This window comes from Thalia democratica, chromosome 4 (genome assembly GCF_965202585.1).
Source record: "Thalia democratica chromosome 4, ktThaDemo2.hap1.1, whole genome shotgun sequence".
Taxonomy (NCBI): Eukaryota; Metazoa; Chordata; class Thaliacea; order Salpida; family Salpidae; genus Thalia; species Thalia democratica.
This window is the reverse complement of record NC_139168.1, coordinates 51,849,690-51,855,689: the sequence shown is the minus strand read 5'-3', so window position 1 is coordinate 51,855,689 and position 6,000 is coordinate 51,849,690.

Below are 6,000 nucleotides of genomic sequence, written 5' to 3'. Positions count from 1 at the left end.
ACTTTACTTAAAATTTGCACTTAATGAAAACTATTTTAAAAGTAGAAACCACTACTTTCAAAAATTTAACACAAAAACTTTTAAAAAAAAGCTTTACTTATTTTTTTCCTGAACAATGACGTTAAACTGTATCCAAGTGGTGTACGACTCGATAACCGAAAGGTTCCCTTGTACACAAGGTCCTAGGACCAATTATTTTGAGCGCTTTTTTTGTAGTCCAAAAAAAAAAACTTTTAACAAACAAGAAAATAATAAAGTTATTCAATCTAAAAGGTCTATTGATACTAATTTTAATAACTTTATAGGAAAATAAAAAGACTACTCACACTATTTACAATTACAATATTTTCTAAAGCTAATTCAAAATCAAAACCTTAGGTAAGTAAATTCATATTAAAATCAAACAAATAAATAAATTATACAATAATTTTTGCAAAATTAATTTTAAAAGTCTAATCAAAGTTAAACAATACAAAAAATAAAGAAACAAACTTACAAGAATTAAATCAATTTAAAAAAAGGTTCCTATGAAATCCTTGAAACCTCTGTAAAAATTCATCTAAAATTTAGATAACAATGAGTAACATTATTAAAACAAAAAAAGAAAATAAATTTCTACACTAGTTAAGTACTAATAAAAAATGTTTTACTTAATCAATAGAAATAGTTGATAAACTAAATATTCACTTTGCTAATATTAGGAAAAAGACTTGTACAAGAAGTGTAACACTCTAAATTCACCTAAATAAATATCAATACAAACTACCAGTAAAAGTAAGAAGTAGTTTAAATTTAGCAAAAGCAATTCCAATACTTAAGTCATGGTCAAAAAATATCAAGTAACTATAGTTTTATTTTAAAATGATCGAAGCTAAATAGAAAAGATAAAAAAGTAATTATGACCGTTTATATACTTTTTATTAAAAATAACTTTAAAAACAATCAAAACTTAGTTTTAGAAAAAAAAACAATCTACCACCATGACTTTGTCTGAGTTATTAGAAGGTGTTCTGAATAGATTTGTAAGGGGGAAGCAGTATATGCTTTATTACTTGATTTAATTATAGCATTTGACAGTTTTGAAAGAAGAGTTTTGCTTAACAAATAAAAATGCTGTGGCATAAGAAGGAAAATTCAATTGTAAATTTAACCTTATTTAGTTTCTTGATTTTTTGTGGGTATGAATAAACATATGAAAAAATTGACGCAGGATTATTACAAGGTTACCTCTAATTTTTTAAACACATTAATTAGTCTTTGACAAGACATTAATTTGACATGGTGGTGTATGACTCGATAACCATAAGGTTTTTGTGTACATTAGGTCCTCAGACCAAACTTTTCGAGCGCTTTTTTTGTGGTTAAATAGACAATTATTAATGACTAACAAAACAATATTAGCTAAAATTTTTTTAAATTTGCAGACAATACTTTACTAGTCAGTGATGGAAAGTATACTTAGAGGTAGTCTGAGCTGGAAAAAAGCTGAGTCGGGAATTTACATAAAATCTTTTTTTTTACACACTTTTCCCTAACCCACTTTGCCCAAATATATTAAAAACTAACCAAAACATAAAGTTTAAACAATACATATTAAAGATAACATGAAAAAAAGCATAAGACTTAGCTTTTTTTGCAGCTCAGACTGACCTTTTAGTTTACTAGCCGTCAGTGAAAACCTTAATTTTGAAATTAAAAAGTATAAAATTTGCTTGAAGAAAATAAAATTAAATTAGACATAGATAAAACTAGAAGTATACTACTTTTCCCAGTTAAAACAATTTTTTAGAAAGTATACATTTTTAGTAAAAACAAGTAAAAAATAATAAAAGGTAAACAGTTATAACTATTTAAAAGTAGTAATAGATATTAACTAAATTTCGTCAGGATAAATTGAAATTAATGAATTAATTATCAAAGTATCCGAATCCTAATTTTAAGATATTATCAGGATCCGGTAGATCACTGAATATACTTTATTCGTATTGGTTTACTTATAAAATGGAAATTTAAACGAATACTAGACATTCTGGAGTCATGATGAAGAGCAACAAAGGGCCTCAGGTGTTATTTAAGATAGTTTTTAAAGTTACACTATAGTATTTGAAAATTTTTGAAAGTCATCTTAGATATTATTATAATACTTGAAACTTATACTATTTAATCTGGAGATCATGGTAAAGAGCAAGAAACATATATTTTAAAAGATAAAAACGGACATGAAAAAAAGTTATTACTTTTATTGTTATAAATATTAACTTTTATTATTTAATTGTAATTTAAATGCTTGGCATTTTTTAAAGTTATTTTATTTTTAAAACAATTATATAAATAATCTTTATAGGTTTTACTGCAATAATTGTACGAAGTTAGTTAAAGATAACATAGATTAAACATTAGGATTGAATACGTCTATAAAACTATTTTTCAGTCTACATTTAACTTTTACAAAACTTATTTACTCTTTTTGTTTTTTCGCAAAAAAATAATGCTAGTTTATCAACAGTAAAACAATTTTTAAAAGCCTTAGAAAAAGTTGTTTGTACAGTGCTTCCTCGCTAATCCGGTTCCTCGCTAATCCGGCCGGTTTTAGTCGAGAAGTCGACTTATTTACTTTAGCGTTTTTAGCGTTTAATTTCATTTTACTTCGAAAAAGTATTCAATTTACGTTTTATAAGTATGCAAGCAATACATTGTTACGTCATAATAAAGTATCATTTGTATAATATTAAGTTTTTTTCATACTTTTCCCGCTCAGTTGTAACAAACTTGTTTATCATTCATTTGCAATTTTTCTGTCTTTGCTAAGCAAGTTACACTTTAATATACTACAATCAACATATCTGGTTAAAAAATGAATAAGACAGCAAAGAAACGAAAACGCGTTCAACAAACAATTGAAAACAAGTTAAAAGTTTGCGAAATGGCAAACAATAATGTGCCTAAAGCTGTTATAATGAGCCAGTTTAACATTGGTAAGTCAACTTTAAATGACATTTTGAGAGGCGAAGAAAAGTTCAAAAAGTTTAAAGCCGAAAAGGAGGAGCTGGGACTAATTGGAGCTGCTAAAACGGCAAAAAAAAGTAGAGGGAGGCGTCTTTGACAAGCTAGACAGCGCCCTTTACACTTGGTTTCGTCAGGAACGTGAAAAGGGTTGTCCAATAACTGGCCCAATAGTATTGGCGTCGCGTGGTATTTTTCTTAGGTTGTGCAGAAAAAAAAATTTGAGTTTAAGGTGATCGATTTGCCCCTACTTGAGTTGTCCCTGCTCGAGTTGCCTCTTCTCGAGTTGCTTCTTTTCGAGTTGCCTCTTCTCGAGTTGCTTCTTCTCGAGTTGCTTCTTCTCGAGTTGCCTCTTCTCGAGTTGCTTCTTCTCGAGTTACCTCTTCTCGAGTTGCTTCTTCTCGAGTTGCTTCTTCTCGAGTTGCCTCTTCTCGAGTTGCTTCTTCTCGAGTTACCTCTTCTCGAGTTGCTTCTTCTCGAGTTGCTTCTTCTCGAGTTGCTTCTTCTCGAGTTGCTTCTTCTCGAGTTGCCTCTTCTCGGGTTGCTTCTTCTCGAGTTACCTCTCCTTGAGATGCTTTTGTTCAAGTTGCCTCTGCCTGAATCGCCTGTGCTCTGCTTAGCTTTGTTTTCATTTTCTGTTTATAATAACTTGTGGAATGGTACTTAAACCTGTACTGTTTCAGGGAATTTTCAACTTAGCTTACTTACCGCAAGATATCGATTTTGCGGTAATTCTTGAAGAAATTTTGCTGTCTTGAGTTCATTTGCGGCAGTCAGCTAAGAGTTTGCGGCAGTGAAGTGAGCAAAATGGTCGTTTTCTAAATTGGAGTTTTATAAGAGATTTTCTTCTAAAAAATAACGAAAACGTTATAGATACTTAATTTTTTCTTACAAAGTTTTAAGGTGGTGCAATTGCGGCAGTGCAACACCCCACGCGACGCCCCTGCCCAATACTATTAGAAAAAGCCTCCGAGTTACATCGTTTAATTTACGGTGAACACTCAAGGCCCTTTTCAGCAAGTACGGGGTTTCAATGGAGATTTGGCTTGCGTAACCTTAAAATATGTGGCGAAAAATTAAGTGCAGATATTTCAGCTGCTAATAAATTCATAAATGAGTTTTCCGTCATAACTGAGGGCTATTCTGAACACCAAATTTTTAACTGCGATGAAACTGGGTTATACTTCAGAATGTTGCCTGGTCATACATTAGCTTCAGTTAACGACCGGCCAGATGGAACGAAGAAAGCAAAGGACAGGGTAACAATAAACGCATGTGCTAATGCAAGTGGCACAATAAAGCTACCTTTATTGTTAATTGGAAAGGCTAAAAACCCGCGTTGTTTCCGTAACCTCAACAAGGAAGCGCTGCCAGTTGTCTATCGTAGTCAAAAAAATGCTTGGGTCGATCGTGACATTTTCGCGATTGGTTTTTTAACTGTTTTGTTCCCGAAACAAAACAGAGACTAACTTGGGCAAGAAAAGAAGGCAATTTTGTTCCTTGACAATTGTTCTGCTCATCCTAGTGAGGACGAACTTGTATCAGCTGATGGAAAAATCACTGCAAAGTTTCTGCCTCCAAACGTTACTTCACTCGTACAACCAATGGATCAAGGTGTACTCGAGTCCATAAAAAGGGTTTATAGAAAGTCGATTCTTAGAGATCTTATATCGCAATCACATTTCACAATTGAAGATTTTTTAAAAAGAATCGACATGACAAAAGTTGTCGACACCGTTTCATCTGCTTGGGGTATGGTAAAGCCTTCTTCCATTAGAAACTCATGGAAGAAATTAATGCCATTACAGCAAAGCTCTTCCATGCAAAACATAGACCCTTCAGAAAAAACTCAAGACAACGAGTTTTTACAGCAATTTGCGAGATTAAATATCACATTTACAGAAGATGATATTCAAAGATGGAGGAGTTGCGATGGTCCTGGATATGAGCTTATGGACGAGCAAGGAATTGTTGAACTGGTTACTGGGGATAACGAAAAAGAGGCTGTTGAAGATGAAATTGGTGTTTCCCAGCCTTCTAAGTGTCCTTTTTCTCATGTTGAAGCCATGCAGAAAATGGACGATTACTTAGCTTACTATCGTTGCCAACCAGAAGCCACACCTGAAGATGTGTCAAAACTCATCCAATTTCGTGAGTTTTCTGCTAAGAAACGAGAAAGCACTGTAAAACAATCTTCCATTCTTTCTTTTTTCAAAAAAAAATCTTAATTTAGTTAAAGTGTTAACAGTGTAGTTTTTTTCCATTAATTTTGAACTTATAAAATTTTGTGTCGTTTAATTTTGTCTGTTTTAATTCTTTTTTCTTTGAATAAAGTAAAATAAATTAACAAAAATTTTATAGTACGTTTTGTTATATACATTCATAATAAAACTTTGGTAGACAATTTGTAAAAAAAGCGATCTTTTGTTCTTATCCGGCCAAAGGCAAATCCGGCCGTATTTTCAAAAAAATCTTGCCCAACTTGGCCGGATTAGCGTTGTATATATAAGTTTAAGGAAATTATTCACTAAAACTTTCTAGAATACTGTGCTAAATTATTAGCACAGAGAAATGTGCGTCAGTCGAATAAAGTAAATTAATATAAACTATAGTTGTTATTATATATTGAAACGAACTTGTTTTGTTAGTGTCTTCATTTTGAAAATACTATCAAGTAGTTTTGAATATGTTGGAAATGACTAGAATTAAAGTGTACGATTCTTGCGTTGTATCAAACTCGGCTTATAGTTAGACTTACAGTATGAGTTAGTTTGTAAGTTTTGACACGTATGTATATGGTTTTAGAACAGGGGTCGGTAGAAATTTTTATTAATTGCGGGCCAACTTTCTTCAAAAATTTTCTCGCGGGCCGCATTTTATAAAAAAAAGGCTTCGTAAGCTACTTTTTTTAAATAATGTAATAATCAATGTAGAAATTCTTTTTTGAAGTAAAAATGTGATGAAATAAACAATAAAGAGCACATAACAGTAAGTTTT